This window comes from Taudactylus pleione, unplaced genomic scaffold (genome assembly GCF_031769625.1).
Source record: "Taudactylus pleione unplaced genomic scaffold, aTauple2 ptg000859l, whole genome shotgun sequence".
In the NCBI taxonomy this organism is placed as follows: domain Eukaryota; kingdom Metazoa; phylum Chordata; class Amphibia; order Anura; family Myobatrachidae; genus Taudactylus; species Taudactylus pleione.
This window is the reverse complement of record NW_028285261.1, coordinates 438,505-455,958: the sequence shown is the minus strand read 5'-3', so window position 1 is coordinate 455,958 and position 17,454 is coordinate 438,505. Positions and strand designations below refer to the sequence as shown.

The following is a 17,454-nucleotide window of genomic DNA, read 5'->3' as shown; positions in this document are numbered from 1 at the left end:
AAAGCTATTTCATGGACAGGTGTGGGCTATTCCCTCATTATTTCATTATCAATTAAGCAGGTAAAAGGTCTGGAGTTGATTCTAGGTGTGACATTTGCATTTGGAATCAGTTGCTGTCGACTCTCAATATGAGATCCAAAGAGCTGTCACTATCAGTGAAGCCATCATTAGGCTGAAAAATCAAAACAAACCCATCAGAGAGATAGCAAAAACATTAGGTGTAGCCAAATCAACTGTTTGGAATATTCTTAAAAAGAAAAAATGCACCGGAGAGCTCAGCAACACCAAAAGACCCGGAAGACCACGGAAAACAACTGTGGTGGATGACAGAAGAATTATTTCCCTGGTGAAGAAAAACCCCTTCACAACAGTTGGCCAAATCAAGAACACTCTCCAGGAGGTAGGTGTATATGTGTCAAAGTTAACAATCAAGAGAAGACTTCACAAGAGTGAATATAGAGGGTTCACCACAAGATGTAAACCATTGGTGAGCCTCAAAAACAGGAAGACCAGATTAGAGTTTGCCAAACAACATCTAAAAACAGTTCTGGAACAACACCCTATGGACAGATGAGACAAAGATCAACTTGTACCAGAGTGATGGGAAGAGAAGAGTATGGAGAAGGAAAGGAACTGCTCATGATCCAAAACATACCACCTCATCAGTGAAGCATGGTGGTGGTAGTGTCATGGCGTGGGCATGTATGGCTGCCAATGAAACTGGTTCCCTTGTATTTATTGATGATGTGACTGCTGACAAAAGCAGCAGAATGAATTTTGAAGTGTTTCGGGCAATATTATATGCTCATATTCAGTCAAATGCTTCAGAACTCATTGGACGGCGCTTCACAGTGCAGATGGATAATGACCCGAAGCATACTGCAAAAGCAACCAAAGAGTTTTTTAAGGCTAAAAAGTGGAATGGTATGCAATGGCCAAATCAATCCCCTGACCTGAATCCGATTGAGCATGCATTTCACTTGATGAAGACAAAACTGAAGGGAAAATGCCCCAAGAACAAGCAGGAACTGAAGACATTTGCAGTAGAGGCCTGGCAGAGCATCACCAGGGATGAAACCCAGCGTCTGGTGATGTCTATGCGTTCCAGACTTCAGGCTTTAATTGCCTGCAAAGGATTTGCAACAAAGTATTAAAAAGTGAAAGTTATATTTAGGATTGTTTAGTTTGTCCCATTACTTTTGGCCCCTTAAAAAGTGGGGGGCACATATTGAAACTGTTGTAATTCCTACACCGTTCACCCGATTTGGATGTAATTACCCTCAAATTAAATGTGAAAGTCTGCAGTTAAAGCACATCTTGTTTGTTTCATTTCAAAGCCATTGTGGTGGTGAATAGAGGCCAAAATATGAAACTTCTGTCAATGTCCCAATATTTATGCACCTGACTGTAGCTTGCATGCTGGTTCTAGTATACAGCCATTCTTTCTTGGATGACCACAGGCTTCTGGACTGATGACTGTATGCTGGGACCAGTCGCACGCGTATGCATTGGGCTGTATCATATTCTGTGTTCCATTGTCTTTAATTGTGCTAGATGAAAGCGTGTAACTTTCTTTTATTGCAATAAGAACTTTTTGTGCATTACAAACACAATTATAGTCTGGACAGCGATTATTTCTCTCTAGCAATTTAAGGGTATTCAAAGATGGGGGCTCGCAGTTGATATCAAGCCACCAAGGTTCGCACGATAGCAAACTTACCTTGATTCTGCAACAAAGAGTGGAAGGCGCCATAAGCAGGCAAGAACGCACTGTGTTCAAAATCCTGCTAACATTCAGTGTTGTGGATTCAATGTCCTTTATTGTGTGATCTAAAGGGGCACTGCTTAGGAACTTGGGGAGAAGAGAGAAAGGTTTGTTTCTTTTAATGTCTGTCCGTGTTTTGGGTGTTAGTCGCATTATTGTGTATGCGACTAGTTGCAAAATAGCGTCATTTTTATTTACACGCTTTTGTGTATCAGTCGCATTATTGTGTATGTGACTAGGCGCACAATAGCATATACGTGTTTCTGGTATTGATGCCACATGTTCAAACAAGTTGTTTAAGATTGCATTGTTGTATTGATAACATGATTACATTGTTTTAAGTCTCTTATTCATACCGCCATATCTGAGAAAGTTTCATTTCTTTTCTGCGCAGAAAAGGTGCATGATGGACGTATATTTGTGGTGAGAATAGGGGTACTGTGTGTTACCTATTAGTAGGAGTACTGTGTGTTTCCTAGGGTACACATAGCAGGTGTATATCATAAAGGAGTACTGTGTGTTTCCTACTGATAGGGGTACTGTGTGTTCCCTACTGATAGGGGTACTGTGTGTTCCCTACTGATAGGGGTACTGTGTGTTCCCTACTGATAGGGGTACTGTGTGTTCCCTACTGATAGGGGTACTGTGTGTTCCCTACTGATAGGGGTACTGTGTGTTCTCTAGAGGTGAAATTGTCTCAGTGTGATCGCAGAATCCATTGATCAGTTAGGTTCTTTGGGCATTGTGATTGAACCACATGGTTGGGGCAGACCGTGATTGCGAACTGAGTTGTGGTGGAAGGAAATCACTGCTAGCAGTGGAGAGTACTCGAAAAGGGATTTGTTTTTTTACGTGTTTGTATGGGGTACTGTGTTCCCGTTGGTGTGGGGTACTGTGTATTCCCATTGGTTAGGTACTGTGTGTTCCCATTGGTGTGAGGTACTGTGTATTCCCGTTGGTTAGGGGTACTGTGTGTTCCCATTGGTGTGGGGTACTGTGTATTCCCATTGGTTAGGGGTACTGTGTGTTCCCGTTGGTGTGGGGTACTTGTATTCCCATTGGTTAGAGGTACTGTGTATTCCCATTGGTTAGGGGTACTGTGTGTTCCCATTGGTGTGGGGTACTGTGTATTCCCATTGGTTAGAGGTACTGTGTGTTCCCATTGGTTAGGGGTACTGTATGTTCCCATTGGTTAGAGGTACTGTGTGTTCCCATTGGTTAGGTGTACTGTGTGTTCCCGTTGGTGTGGGGTACTGTGTGTTCCCATTGGTTAGGGGGTACTGTGTGTTCCCTATCCGGAAGGCAGGATATTGTATAGGCGGCATTCTGCTGCTTGTTGTGTAGGTTGACTGTAACGATTAGCGAGTTGGTTGTACACAGCGGGTAAAGGTGAGTGGACGCAGCCTGTGAATTCATCCACCGGTCAACATACTAGCGAAAAGTGCTTAACATTTTCCCAGATGGGTGCCAGGCTCACACTAGGTATGGTGGACGATGTGCTGCTTTTGGAAGGGCCGACAGGCTTGGCACGGCATATAATGCATGCAAAGTACGGAGCGTATGCAACTATGCACTGTAATGTATGGGTTAGAATGACGAGGAAGTGTGTGAAACCTTTTCCGAAGATTGGCAGTTTTGATGAGGAAATATTAAACAATGTTAGAGATAGCATCTGTGTGGTGAAATATAATGATTGCTTGAAACTGTGGCAGCATGAGGGAAACATGTGGCGTAGCGGTGTGCAGGTGGCACAAAATAGTGTCATGCACATGATGCAAGGGAGCGTGCACGCAATGCAAAATAGTGTTGTGTGTGTGCCATAAGGGAATGCGTACACATGGCAAGTTAGCGTTGCTGAAAGTAGTGCAGGCGCACCTCCACTGCCCTACGCGGTGGGAGGTGAAGATACAGCCCAAACTAAAAATGATAAAAATGTAACAAGTAACTTGTACCCTCCCCTGAGTAATTATAAGGAAAATGTTCATGAAGCAGATGATGAACCTGTTGTAATGTCAGCCATTTCTCATGCAGAGCAAATGTTAAATGATCCTTCACAGCAGGTACTGGAAGTGCCCTCCCCAATGGTAGTAGCAGAAGTGCTACCACCCGCAGAAACCATGGCAGAAACTGGTGTAAATAATATTACACATTGCAGTAATATACTGAACCCCCCAAGTACCAAGGCCAAAGGTAATGGTGTGGTAGGCATGCATGCATCCAGTCCAGACAATAACAGTTCCCAATGGGAATCCGAACACATGTAGTGTAGTGCCTATAAGGGAGGTAACAATGCATTGTCTATGGATGAGAGCGGAGCTACATTCCATAATGACAGATTTCCCTGACCCTAGAAAAGAGATAGCAAAGTGTCAGAGATTTATAAAAGATTTAGGTATTGCTCATGAGCCAACCAACAAAGATTGGCGAGTGGTATAACGGGCATGTCTTCCACACAATACCGACGTGAAAAAGTTTGTCACGGCTTGTGTATTGGATGGAGATAGTCTCTTAACTGATGAAAGTAATCAGGATAACATAAACCACATAATCACCCAATTGGCCGTATATTTTCTAGTGGTAGTTAACTGGAGTAAAATTTTTACAATTAAACAGAAGGAGAGTGAGTCTGCAGAAGACTAGTTCACCAGAGCGCTGCAGACTATTACCCAGTACATTGGGAAAGAGGACATAAAAGATAGCACATGCCACAGGGAAATGGTCATCACAGTACTTATAGATGGTCTTAAAGACAATCTAAAGACCAGGGTTCAGACCTCACATCCTGGATGGAGGGGAATTACGGTGTACACCCTCAGGGAAACTACTATTGAACATGACAAAAACATCCTCAGGGAGCGTGAAACACAGAGTGAGAAGCTAATGGCTGTTAGCATTCAAGCTCTTGAAACAATGCATCTACAGCCACCAGACACCTACTCACCTGTGCAGTTCTCAATACACATCATCCTACGCAGTCACAAGTTACACAGCCATACCACACATAACACACTCAGCAACAAAACACATACCAACATAACTTGCCTCAGAACATATTCCACACACAGCCTCAACCCCCATATCCACATCCTCAGCATTATCTGTCCACACTCCCCAACCCACACAACAACAACCTTTCAAACCATTCTTACCATGAAGGTGTTATAACTGCAACTAATTGGGGACTGCAAAGCAAGGAAACAGGGACCACTTAAACAGGGAACTCCAAAAAACCCCACCCCCCAGTGTGATACAAGCCTGCAGCCTGGGTCATCCCAAAATCATGTACTTTTTACAGTGTGCTTTCTGCTTTGCAGTGTATAAGTGCAGGAGGTGGATAATAGCTGTTTCTCCTGCTCAGCACCATGACATGTGTGTCAGGAGAATGGGACATATTATATGCACATGAAGTATTTGTGCATCACATTGTGCTGGGGACAGAACTGTGTATCGGGCATTAATATGACCTTATATGAATGGGTCAGACCATGTTGGGTTACTGTATGTAATATGTAGGTAAAATGTGTATACAAGGGTTTGTGCCTATCAGTGTATTATACTCTAAAGCCATATATGTTATGTATAAGGTGCATATGATATATGTATCTGATGTTATAATATCTGGTGAGGAGACAGGTGGAGACATCCCTCATCCCACTGGAATGTACAGGCAGACAGGTATCTGGGTATGCCTGCTGATATCCCTCATTGCCCCCCCCCTCTAATCTCTAGAAAGGAAGCTAGAATAAGCTGAATGGCATGTGACATCACAAATGACTATGAGGGGTTAACAGGGGAGCCGGCCCTCTTCAACATGATTAAGTTTCCTTTGTACTAAAGTGGACATTGCGAGACTGGCCGGCACCAATATACACAAGGGGGGAGTAGGGAATGATATGATTACTAATTGTACAGAGGATTCAAATCACCCAATAGCAGGGCTCAGGGGTGGCACCTAATCGTGGGAAAATTAGATTTTTCATAATGGGAAGTGTAGGGGATTTTAGTGAGTTCTGTCTGAGACCTGAGGGTTGTGGAGTTCCTAGCCTAAGGGGCAGGACCCAGGCTGGGCACAAAGGAGTCGAGAGCTCCTGCCAGCCTGCCAGAGATGGAGAAGCCATTTCCCAGAAAGCGTGGAGCCTCATAGCAGCCTCGCACAAGTGTGGTGTCCCCAGCCCAGGTGGGTAAGTCAGACCTAGTAGCTGTCCACCTTTCTAACACTAAAGGGTCCTCTCCTATAGGGACATGTGTCTGGGTTCCCAAAGGTTTAGCTAATACTACTGGCAGTTCTGTATATATTGTATAATAGTGTGTAGTTGCTGTATTTTACATGTAGAAATAGTGATATGTAAAATAAAGGTATCGTTATACCTTTGCTATTGTCATTTCCTGTGCGATCTAAAGGGACTCATAAAGGGCCCGGGGTACTGTGCAAGATTCTCAAGGTGGTATATGGCAAAACGGCGAAAAAAATGCATGCATAAACCTGGGATCCTCACATATGGTGGAAAGCAGTGGGATCGCACAGCCCGAAGGCGGGAGAGCTAGGGGTTCATATCGTGGTACGACCAGGCTCTGAATACACAATAGCCAGTAACTGGCCAGTATTAGCTCACTTTGGAGGGAACCGGAAACCATAATTCCAAGCAGGGCATGCCCAGAGGTAGTGAAAGAGGAACATGTGTGAGGACACTAAGTGGGAGCGAAGTTCTGTTTGAGTGTCGGCTTGTCCATGGGGGCATACCCTGCAAGCGAGGGAACAGAGGAGTGTGCCGTGTCCCAGAAACAGAAGATGGAGTGAGGGGGTCCCGTAAGTGATGCAGACTGAAGGCCTACTGCCACGTGAGCGTCGGCTTGTCTGGAGGGGACATACCCAGCATGCGAGGGAACGGAGGAGTGTGCCATGTCCCAGAAATGGAGGATGCAGTAAGGGGGGGTCCAGCAAAGTGACGCAGAATGAAGCCCCACTGTCACATCCTGTTTGGGAAAATGTCCCCATGGAGTGGAAAGTGGTGCACAAAGAGAGGCCGGAAGTGCCTCAAGCCTCCCAGGACAGTAAAAGTTGTGGATGAGGAATCCTTGTGGTGTCGACTGGCTGAGGAATGGGACCTGAGAAGTCTATCCACAAAGATGCAGACCATTCGGGAGTATTGGGATGAAGTGTGTCAGTGGACTCGCTTGTGGACAGAGCTACTACAGTGGAGCAAATAGAAAACCTGATAGGTGAGTTCATGCAGTGTAAAAGTGATGCTGCAGAAGAAAATCTGCTGGATATGTTGGAGTGGAAACAGTTCACAACTGAAGTAAGTAGCTCCACGTGCCAGATATGGGAGAGAAGCCAGGCCGCTAAAGCCCGAGCACTGGCTAGAAGGAACCAGTGAAGAGAACCTGGGAAGGAACAAGTGAAGAGAACCCAGAGGGAAGAGGAGATGATTTTCCCACCTGGGTGGATGACCGAGGGGTCCACTGCAGGGTTACAAGGTGGGGAGGCAGAATAAATGCTGGTGGCCAAATCCAGCAATCCATTAGCAAATATGAGTCTGGAGGACCTAATTGCAGAATGGCAGCTCCATAGCCACATCCCCGTCCAAGGCTCTAAACACCGCACTCTTATCGGATGGGTGCATGGAGAGCTGAACAGTGTCCCGGAGCAGCTGCAATGTCTCCTACAATGCTTTGAGGAGGCTGAGGATGAAGCAGTAGCACAGGGACAGCTGATTTCCCTGAGGTGGCTGGACCAGCGTCTCAGAGTGGAGGCAGAAGTGCATCATCTGCAGCAATTTATGTCCACTGAGAAAGTTGCAGAACCAGTCACCCCACTGGCCCCAGGAGAAGTATCAGAACTGTTCCCATTTACTGAGTTGGTATTTGGGGAGTTTGCTGCAGAGTGTCAGTACAATATGGCCCCAGGGCTCTGTGACTCACAAAGACCCCTGACCTCAGAGACTGTAATTCTGGCAGAGCAGAACGTGGAAGAGGATGTGTAGTCCCATTATGCAGTGGGGAATCCTAATGTAGTGGTCCTGTGTGGTTCTGATGGGCAGAAACAGCTGGAGCATGGAGCAGAGCCAGAGAAGGGGGTAAATGCTCTATCAGGAAATACCCCCATAGCTGACCATAGCTCAGAGACTAACTATTATTGCTGAAGTTCCAATACAAGAGGCAGAAAAGAAGGAAGTACAATGAGGCCCTTCTCATCTCAGCTCTGTTACAATCCCTGAGCAGATCAGTGAAGCGGGCTCAGAGGAAAATGCGATTGGAGTGGTGATTAGAAACTCTGACCCGCTGGGGGATCAGGAGGATCTCACGGGCAGTATACTGAAAAAAGAAGTTTGTTCAGAACTAGCTACAAGATGCCCGGGAAGAATCATCGCTTCCCAGCTATGTGCAACTGAGTGAAAGGGATGAAGCATCCAGGGCTGTGATGGAGATGCCAGCAGTCCAGCCCCACGTTAATATCCCACCAGTCCCTCAGCCGGCCGGGCTTGGGGAGGAGAAAGCAACAGTGACCAAGAGGGAGAACACCCCAGGTGAGGAACAGTTATTAATCCCTGAGGTGGTAGCAGAGGTAATAGGCCCAGGGGAGGGAGCAGAGGCTTTTCAAGGGGGAGCCCGGGGAGATAAAGTGCAGAAACTCTCTGCTCCCCTGCAGCCAACTTCAGCCCTGTTATTGGATGCAGAGTGAGAAACCCCAGCCATGGCCTACCGCTGGCAAGCTCCCTGATGTGGGCCAGATGCCACAGATATTTCTCCTCCCTGATGCACCAGAGGTGAGGGGGGTGAGGCCCCAGAAAGAAGAGGGGAAGAAGGGACGAATCTCTGAGGTGGGTTGCACCCCACTGAAGAGGGTGATTGAACCCAGGGCCTGGGACTCTGGAGGGAGTTGTAAAAACTGTGAATTGCTGAGCCAAGCTCCCCCAGATCCAGAGAAAGGGCCTGTGGGCTCAGATGGCAAATTGAGCCAGCAACTGTTTGACCCAGGTGGACAGGGTGTGATCTCTGGGCCTGATTCGGACCCGCTCGCGAGCGCAGAATGCTCGCAAGCGGGTCGATGGTGCCTGAATGTGCATGTGCACGATGGAGGGAGCTCCGTCGTACGCATGCATGAGACCCGGCGAGCGACGAGGAATCCGTCGCTTGGGGTCTCGCACCAAAGGGGGCGTGATATCAATGGTGACTGATAGCATGCCCCCTTTGGTGGGCGTGCAAGGGGTGTGGCTGCCAAACGGAGGTGTTCCCATGGGAACGCCTACCATCTGAGTCCGGCACCACTGACATCAGTAGTGATGTCAGTGGGAGTGATTTTGGCTCTGATAGAGCCAAAATCACTCCAGGGCTTGCGGCAGTGAGACCCTACCGTAGGGTCTCGTTGCAAGCCCGATGGTCACGATGGTCTTGACCATCACGACCTTCATCATGGACGCACGCTATAGCTGTGGGCGGTAACCCACAGCTATGCAAGCGTCCATGAGGCCGCTCCAAGTTGAGGGAGGAGGGCCCTGATTCAGAGCGAGCACTCTGGTCAGAGAGTTCAGCTCTGAATCAGGCCCACTGCCCGTGCCAATTGGGTAGAGTAATGTTTGGGACACTTACAAGCAGCAGCTGGAAAAAGTGGGGGAGGAATATGTGACGACCTATGTACCTATGCAGCCTGGGTCATCCCAAAATCATGTACTTTTTACAGCCTGCTTTCTGCTTTCAAGTGTATAAATGCAGGAGGTGGATAATAGCTGTTTCTCCTGCTCAGCACCATGACATGTGTGTCAGGGGAATGGGACATATTATATGCACATGAAGTATTTGTGCATCACATTGTGCTGGGGACAGAACTGTGTATCGGACATTAATATGACCTTATATGAATGGGTCAGACCATGTTGTGTTACTGTGTGTAATATGTAGGTAAAATGTGTATACAAGTGGTTGTGCCTATCAGTGTATTATACTCTAATGCCTGATATGTTATGTATAAGGTGCATATGACATATGTATCTGATAATATATAATATTAATATAATAGTTATAATATGTGATAAGGAGGCAGGTGGAGACATCCTCATCCCACTGGAATGTTAAGTATACAGGTATCTGGCTATGCCTGCTGATATCCCCCATAGGAAGTTACAGAGCTGATAACCCCCACAGCCCCCCCTCTCTAAGCTCTAGACAGGAAGCTATAATCAGCTGGATGGCATGTGACATCACAAATGACTAAGAGGGGGTAACAGGGACACCTTCTATAGCCCCAGGGGAGCCGGCCCTCTAATCAACATGATTAAGTTTCCTTTGTACTAAAGTGGACATTGCGTGACTGGTCGGCACCAATATCCACAGGGGAGAGCAGAGAATGATATGATTACTAATTGTACAGAAGATTCAAATCACCCAATAGCAGGGCTCAGGGGTGTCACCTAATTGTGGGAAAATAAGGGTTTTCATAATGGCAAGTGCAGGGGTTTTAGTGAGTTCTGATCTGAGACTTGAGGGTTGTGGATTTCCTAGCCTAAGGGGCAGGACCCAGGCTGGGCACAAAGGAGCCGGGAGATCCTGCCAGCCTGCCAGAAGCCGTTTCCCAGAAAGCGTGGAGCCTCACAGCAGTCTTGCACAAGTGTGATGTCCCCAGCCCAGGTGGGTAAGCTGGACCTAGTAGCTGTCCACCTTTCTAACACTAAAGGGTCCTCTGCTATAGGGACATGTGTCTGGGTTTAGCTAATACTACTGGCATTTCTGTATATATTGTATAATAGTGTGTAGTTGCTGTATTTTACATGTAGAAGTAGTGATATGAAAAATAAAGGTATCGTTATACCTTTTTCTATTGTGTCATTTCCTGTGTGATCTAAAGGGACTCATAAGGGACCTGGGGTACTGTGCAAGATTCTAAAGGCTGTATAATAATAAAGGCGAAAATAATGCACGCATAAACCCGGGATCCTCACATGGTGGCAGTAAATGCTTTATTGGAGCAGGACAGTCTTCTCTAGGGGTCAGGTCACACCTGTAGTCTACAGCCAGTCATGTTAACTGGGAGTACTAGAGAAGAATCTGTAATGATGGTTGATGTTGCTGGTACTAAACATACTTTTCTTGTAGACACAGGGGCGACCAGGTTAGTGTTAAAATCTCCATCCAATTTACAGGTGATCTGCAAGACAGTACCAGCAATGTGTGTAATGGGTAAAGTGCAGCATTATCTTTTAACCAAATCTGCAGAGGTTATTATCGGGCCATTGCATACCAGGCATACTGTCACGAATGGTGTCTGTGAGTTACCTGTCTCAGGTAATGATTGGGATTCAGCAGAGACTGGCACGATTGGAACCACAGATGACATAGATAGCTCTATTGCAAGATTTATGTAGCAGTTAGAACTGCCTTTAATGATGAATGACAGGAACTTGGAGGAACTGGACTGGGACCAGCAGGAAGACTTTTTGAGTTGAACTGGTGAACTTGGAACTTGACTCTGGACTGGAATAATGTGGATTGAACTGATGAACTTGGCACTTGACTCTGGACTGGAATAACGTGGCAATGGCTGAAGGGAAATCAGGTAATGCTGAGACGAGGGCTAAACAGGGTAATCCAGAAATGCTGTGACAAAGGCTGGAAGTCAGGTGCAGGCTGGATTGGGTAATAGGAAATAACAGGTTCAGGAAGGAAAGGGTAGGTCTGGGAGTTTAGGTTCAGGGAGGGAGTGGGTAGGTAGAAGGAGCAGGAGTTGATCCACAGCAGTAAGCAAGGCAGGGTAACACAATGCAGGTTTGCAGGGTGCCAGGGACCAACCAGGAGTAGGGCTAGCAGCAGAGCACAGGACTAAGGTCAGGAGCACAGCTAATGCTGAAAACACAGGAGTTGCACTGGCTTAGGAACTAGCAGAATTACTGGATTGCTAGGTATAGCTGTAGCATGTTTTCTGGATTGCCAGGTATTGCTGTAGCAGGTTTTCTAGATTGCCAGGTATTGCTGTAGCAGGTTTTCTGGATTGCCAGGTATTGCTTTAGCAGGGTTTCTGGATGCACCAGGGGTTGCTGTCAGCAGGAGCCAGGGATACACTTATACACAGAAGCAGCATGAACCATACACCAAGTGAAGTAACAAGATGTTCAGGCCCAGAATGCTATCAGGGGAGGATATATATACCCTGGGTCTGGCTGCAATTGGTGGATATGGACAGGTGGTCTGGTAGTAGCATTCTGAGTGGTGGAAGGCACAACATGCAGAGGGATATTCATCTCTGCAGCACTGAGTCAGAACTACACCTGTGATTCCAATCAGGGCTAGCAGTGTTCACAGACAGGAAAGGACCCAGGTGAAATAATCACTGTGGAAGGAATGCATAGAGAAGTGCTGCAGCAGTATGATCAGAACAGGTCCTCCAGGCAAATTACACACAGATCCATGGAGACAGCTGGCAGTGGTAAGTCAAGAGGCAAAAGGTGAAAACTAGACAGGTTCATGACAGAACCCCCCTCTTTATGGGTGGACTCCGGACACCAAGAAAAAAAAAACTTTCTTCAGGAGTGGAAAGTCTACAAAGGAGATAGTTCAAGACCTTTGGCGATTCTTCTTTTTGCTGCGAGAACGTTTTGTGCCAACCAACGTACATGGAATTTTAGGTAACTCCTATGGAAATATGTGGCTGGGAAGGACAGGATCAGAATTTTGGGAGGAACAGTAGTACAAAGGAGACAAGGAGGTGTGCGCACAAATCATGTTCAGGGTTACAGATTCAAAAGTGCTGCTTTCTTGGGATGCCTGGAATTCAGCATGCTGGCCCTTGAAAACTTGACCTTGTTCGGACTTCAGGGGAGTGGAGGACGAATTCTTGGTAGCACAAACATACTGTTTGGACAATATTTTGGAACTGAGAACTTCACTAGAATTTTGGTATACAGGGTAAGGACCAAATTCTTTGATAACAGCTTCACTGAAAGTCTTTATATTTAGAAGCATTGGATCATTGGAGTAGTAAATAGGGGCTACCCAGTCCCAAGCTTTACCTTGAAAAGATGGGATAATAAACTACAATATTAGTAGGATTGACTCCACATGGCAATGAAGAATTCATCATAGTGAAGAATTGTTTCAATAAAGCATAGTATTGAGATAAGTCCCCATCAAATAAATACATGCTGGAATATCCGATGAATCCTGTGTGTTCGAGGATTGTGGAGCACATTCAGGTGCAGGGCTGGAGAAAACTTGAGGATGCTCCGATTGATGAGGAGTCGAAATAACTGAAGCTGACAGATGTTCAGAATTTGGACCAATTGATGGAACTGGAAGGAGTCCTGGGGAGCTAGAGACAGTAGCATCAACAATCAAAGCTGAGAACAGACTACAGAGATTATCATCTTCTGGAATGATATTCACAGAGGATGCTGAACAGGAACCATGATTAGAGTTAGTAGTACACGACACTCCTCCCTGGGAACAGGAACCTGAAACCTGCTCCTGGGGTACGAGACTTGGAACCCCCTCCTGGGGCATGAGACTTGAGACCCCCTCCTGGGGTGTGAGAATTGAGACCCCCTGCTGGGGTGTGAGACTTCAAACCCCCTCCTGGGGTGTGAGACTTCAAACCCCTTGCTGCGGTGTGAGACTTGAGACCCCTCCTGGGGCTGAGACGCTGGAGACCCCACCTGGTATCAGTGATTTAGACACCCCTCCTGGGGTTGCCGACTGGAGTTCCCTGCTGGGACAAGCAGAATCTGGGCAGGGACCAGAATGGGCAGAATCCGGGATGGGACCGGAATGGGCAGAATCCGGGCTGGGACCGGAATGGGCAGAATCTGGGCAGGGACCAGAAGGGGCAGAATCCAGGGAGGACCGGAATGGGCAGAATCCAGGCTGGGACCGGAACAGGTAGAATCTGGGCTGGAGCCAGAACAGGCAGGATCCGGGCTCGGGCCAGAACGGCAGAATTCAGGCTGGGGCCGGAATGGGCACTAAGACATTGACACTTGGAATTACTGTTGGAATTGCAAAGGGAACAGTCTTTAATGAAGCGGTCAGAACCCCCACAATAGAGACAGAGCTGTAAATCTTTGTGCCGTCGGCGTTCGACCACAGAGAGCTTGGGGCGCGGGTAACTATGATGTCTGACATTAATTGGTTTGGAAGAATCCTTGTTTCTTAGGGATTCCAAGGCAGAGGTTTTAGTTGAGACAGGGGTAGCTCTAAGAAACTCGGGAATGATCTGAAAGCTTTTGATGAGTAAAGTCTGTAGCTGCTCCAGCAGTTGATTGAAGGTAGTTAGGGGTTCAGGTGTGATTTGAGTACCATCTAGCTGATTATTCAGGATTTGTAAAAGCTGTAGCACTTGATGCTGTACGGCCTCCTGTGAATTCAAGCGAGCAACCAGGTTACGGAAAGCATCTATTCCCTTAATAGGTGCTTGATCCGCCACCATCGTTGGGCCTGAAAATTCTGTGACGAATGGTGTCTGTGAGTTACCTGTCTCAGGTGATGAGTGGGATTCAACGGAGACCGGCATGACCTGGAACCACAGATGACGGAGATAGCTCTATTGCAAGATTTATGTAACAGTGAGAATTGCCTTTGATGATGAATGACAGGAACTTGGAGGAACCTTACTGGGACCGGCAGGAAGACTTGTTGAGTTGAACTGATGAACTTGGAACTTGACTCTGGACTGGAATAACATGTATTGAACTGACAAACTTGGAACTTGATGCTGGACTGGAATAACATAGCAATGACTGAAGGGAAATCAGGTAATGCTGAGATGAGGGCTAAACAGGGTAATCCGGAAATGCTGTGACAAAGGCTGGAACTCAGGTGCAGGCTGGATTGGGTTATAGGGAATAACAGGTTCAGGAAGGAATGGGTAGGTCTGGGAGTTTAGTTTCAGGGTGGGAGTGGGTAGGTAGAAGGAGCAGGAGTTGATCCACAGCAGGAAGCAAGGCAGGGTAACATGATGCAGGTTTGCAGGGTGCCAGGGACCAACCAGGAGTAGGGCTAGCAGCAGAGCACAGGACTAAGGTCAGGAGCACAATAACTCACTTATAGCTGATGCTGAAAACATAGGAGTTGCACTGGCCTAGGAACTAGCAGGATCACTGGATTGCCAGGTATAGCTGTAGCAGGTTTTCTGGATTGCCAGGTATTGCTGTAGCAGGTTTTCTGGATTGCCAGGTATTGCTGTAGCAGGGTTTCTGGATGCACCAGGGATTGCTGTCAGCAAGAGCCAGGGATACACTTATACACAGAAGCAGCATGAACCATACACCAAGTGAAGTAACAAGATGTTCAGGCCCAGAATGCTATCAGGGGAGGATATATATACCCTGGGTCTGGCTGCAATTGGTGGATAAGGACAGGTGGTCTGGCAGTAGCATTCTGAGTGGTGGAAGGCACAACATGCAGAGGGAGTATTCATCTCTGCAGCTCTGAGAATCAGAACCACACCTGTGACTCCAATCAGGGCTAGCAGTGTTCAGTGTTCACAGACAGGAAAGGACCCAGGTGAAATAATCACTGTGGAAGGAATGCATAGAGAAGTGCTGCAGCAGTATGATCAGAACAGGTCCTCCAGGCAAATTACACATACAGATCCATGGAGACAGCGGCAGTGGTAAGTCAAGAGGCAAAAGGTGAAAACTAGACAGGTTCATGACGCATACCTTTCTCCTGGCAGCGGCGGCTCCTACTAATCTTCTGGGAAGGGATTTGTTGTGCAAAATTGGTTGTGTCATTTATTGTACCCCTGATGGTATATTTTTAGATATCCCAGAGAGAGTTGTGCATGAGGTACGGGATATATTGGACACTCCACAAAGGTTAATTCTTCACTCTACCATCCTAGAGAAAAGTCCATCACAGGTAAAGGAGATGTTATCTCAAATACCGGATTTCCTTTGGACCAAAGATGGACAGGACACTGGTTTAATAGCAAATGTAGCTCCTGTAATGATCAACTTAAAGGTGGAAAGACAGGCTCCAAAAATCCCTCAGTACCCTTTAAAACCAGAGGTGGAGTTAGGGGTGTATCCCATAATTGAGAGATTGCTCCAATAGGGGATTTTAGTCTGTACAGCTAGTGTAGCCAACAGTCCCATCTTTCGGGGTTATAGGCTAGTACAGGACCTTAGTGGGGTTAATAAGGTAGTTGAGAGCCAATTCCCTGTAGTGCCAAACCCAGCTGTCATTCTCATGCAGATCCCACCAAATCCAACACATTTTACTGTCATTGACCTCTGTTCTTCCTTATTCTCTGTCCCTCTTCATACTCACTGTCAGTATTTATTTGCCATCACATACAAGCGGGTACAATACACATGGACACGGTTGCCCCAGGGCTTCATAGACAGTCCCAGTATCTTCTCCCAGGCCTTACACGACAATCCTTTCAACCTGCCAATGGATCTGTTCTAATACAATATGTAGACGATTTGTTGTTGTCTTCTGATTCGTTTATGTCATGTTTAAATGATACTAAACTGCTGATGCTTCATCTTTCACAGACAGGACACAACATTGCTAAGGACAAATTACAGCCATGCCAGACTAAGGTTAAATACTTTGGACACTGCCTAACCCAGGGGCTATGACATCTGACTACTGACAGAATCCAGGCCATACAGACCATGACACTGCCACAAAACTAACAGCAAATCCATACCTTCTTGGGCATGTGTGGATATTGCAGATCATGGATCCCAGATTCTTCTATTTTGGCTTTACCATTGCAGGACTTAGTTTCTTCCTCAAAACTCAACCGTGTCACACACACTGAGGAAACAGAGCAGGCTTTCCTTAACCTTAAGGATAGTCTGACAAGAGCACCTGCATTGGGGATACCAGATTATGAAAAACCTCTTGATTTGTATTGTACGGAGGCTAATGGTTTGTGCAGCAGGTGTCCTCACAAAAAAACATGGTGATGCTAGTAGACCTGTAGCATACTACAGTGCACAATTGGACACTGTGGCAAGATCACTCCCAACATGTTTAAGAAGTGTAGCAGCAACTGCTCTTTTGGTCAGTAAGAGTGATGATGTGGTACTAGGTCATGATATGATTGTTTATACACCACATGCTGTATCTGCTTTGCTGAATTCTGCCCAAACCAGACATGTTTCCTCAGCTAGGTATCACAAAATGGGAACTAGCTCTAATAGCACCTGCAAATATCACCATTAAATGGTGCTGTACGTTAAACCCAGCAACGTATTTACCATATGTGCCTCAGGATGCAAAAAGGGTGGAGAGAGTTGTGTCATTGATGGAAGGTGAGTTCTGCAGGTATACTGATACATATGATTGTATGGAATATTTGAATCAGACCTTTACTGCAAGACCTGACATACATGATACACCATTAGAAAATGTAGATGTGAAATTTTACACGGATGGGAGTTGTCATAGACAAACTGACACAGGAGAATCATGAAATGAACAAAAGAAGCAAAGTATTCTTATATCGGGGCACTCACGGATTAATCGTGATGTACTCAAGTGACCAAACAATTAATAAAACATAACTTTTATTACGTCCTTAAATAATAAAAAAACAAAAGCGAAGTATATTACTAAATATATAAAATAAGTGTTCTCTAGTAATAATTATTGTGTGGTAATCTTATAAATGTGCTATGTAACCACTATGGGCATATTCATTCCACACAATATAGTTTAATGTTGAATATCTCACCAGTAAACGTCTC

General features: G+C 46.2%; 1 pseudogene; it reads left to right on the top strand.

Moving 5' to 3' along the window:
- Positions 1 to 6,751: 6,751 nt before the first annotated feature.
- On the top strand, positions 6,752 to 7,749 carry LOC148474271 (uncharacterized; annotated as a pseudogene).
- Positions 7,750 to 17,454: the final 9,705 nt, after the last annotated feature.